The 1,748-nt window shown below is 70.7% G+C and overlaps 1 protein-coding gene across 1 annotated transcript in view; it reads right to left on the bottom strand.

The window, feature by feature from the left end:
• LOC123019545 (zinc finger protein OZF-like) overlaps nucleotides 1–824 on the bottom strand; it is a 7,800-nt gene extending 6,976 nt beyond the window's left edge. The window contains exon 1 of the mRNA XM_044422498.1: nucleotides 221–824. The gene's annotated coding sequence lies outside the window, so the exon portion shown is untranslated. The remainder of the gene's footprint in view (nucleotides 1–220) is intronic.
• Nucleotides 825–1,748: the final 924 nt, after the last annotated feature.

Below are 1,748 nucleotides of genomic sequence, written 5' to 3'. Positions count from 1 at the left end.
CGCCGGGGGGCGGGGGAGGGAACAGCAGAAGGGGGGGGGGGGGGGGGGGGGGGGGGGGGGGGAGGGATCGCTCTGAGCACTCGGAGCTGCATATTTTTATCCAGCATGTGCTCCAAGCCCCCTTTCAGGGCCGAGCCCTCCAAGGCAGGGCGGATAAAGGCAGAGACATTCATAACCCGGAAAAACAGCAAGCCCTCCCGCAGCCAGCAGCCAAACGCACCCGCGTTCAGAAAACCGCCAGCAAGTCAAGCGGAGCAGGGCCTTGGGCCTTCCCACAGCCTCAAAGAGGGGTCGCGGATGACCCCAGAGCGGACACTCATTCCAGAAATGGGGCACTTTTTAAATGACTGCACGGCTCCATCGTTTGCGTTGTGCCCATGCACTTCTGGAAAGCCAGGAGGTATGTCAGGGCCGTGGATAGCAAAGGCTCGCCGTGCCGAGGCGGGCATGAACTGCACCTTTGATTCATGCCTGGAAGAGGATGTGGGAAGACAGGAAGAGCAGGAGGGACCCTACGGCAGAACCCGACAGCGACGCCACCCCGCTCTGCGGCCCACGCGGTGCTTGCAGCCTCTGCCCTCCGGAGCCGGCAGCCTCCACCCAGGGCGCAGGCAGGGAGGCCGCCCGGGGCGCTGCCTTCCCCCAAGGGAGGCCGGAAGGGGCCTGCACAGGAGGGCTCTGGCACGGAGAGGTGGCCCCACACAGTGGGGTGGAACCGAGCAGGGGCCGCGGGGGAAGCGCTCCTAAGGCGGGGATGCCGCTCAGGGGCCCAGGGGCAGCCTTGCACAGAGAGGCCTCAGCCCCCTGGCCGGCACAGGCCCCCTGGCACCGAAGGGTGCCCCCCACCCCGGCCGGGAAGCCACATCGGCCCCCTGGCTCAGGGCTCTCGCAAGCACCAGGCCAGCCCTCCTCCTCCGCCTGCGGCGCGTCCTCCTCCCCGGTTCTGGGCCCGGGGCTGCGCCCCCGCGCCCGAGGAGGGGCGTCCCTCTGGCCGGCCCCAGGGAGGCCCAGCGCCCGCAGCAGCGCCTCCGTTTCCAGCTCACACAGAACGACTCCCGCCAGGAGCTACAAAGCCCTGGCAGGATCCCGCAGGGCCCCAAACGGCACAGGGCCAGGGGTGCAAATGATAAGGGCCCCTCGATAGGGGCCCCTCCACTACGCAAAGGCATCCGCTCAGCAGGCCTGGCGATCCGAAGGAAAGCAGCGAGCGGGCGAGCGCAAAACGCTCCGGCCTTGCGGGAAGCGTCTCGCCAACGCTGGCATGTATTTGTACTTGGGTTGCATTCATGCTCACGACAGCCCTGTGAAGTAGGCCAGGCCGAGGCAGCGTCCGGCCCAGAGCCGCCCGGCGAATCCCACGGTGAGCGAGGACTAGAACCCGGATCTCGCAGGCGCCCAGCCGCAGTTTCTAGCCACTGCGCCGCACAGCCTCACGCGAGGGCAGGCGTGGCGCGAGCGGCCGGCTGCGGCCGGGGGTCAGGCTAGATGGCCGGAACCCTTCCGACCCGCGCGTCCCTGCTCCTGCGGGATGCCGTGCAACGGGACCGCGGCCTTCCCCGGCCCGAGGGAGGCAGGCCCGGCACCCGGGACGAGCGGCGGCCCAGCGCGGAAGCCCCGGCGCGGCCCACGGAGGAGCCCGGAGCGCCAGCCCCGCGTCGCTCGGCCACGGCGCCGGCGCCGGCGCGGGCAGCCCGGCCTCCCTCGCGGGGCGGGGGGCGGGAGCGGGAGCGAGCGCCGCCACCCCTCCC

Source organism: Varanus komodoensis, unplaced genomic scaffold (genome assembly GCF_004798865.1).
Source record: "Varanus komodoensis strain SLA01 unplaced genomic scaffold, ASM479886v1 scaffold129, whole genome shotgun sequence".
NCBI lineage: Eukaryota > Metazoa > Chordata > Lepidosauria > Squamata > Varanidae > Varanus > Varanus komodoensis.
This window is presented reverse-complemented; position numbering and strand designations above follow the sequence as displayed.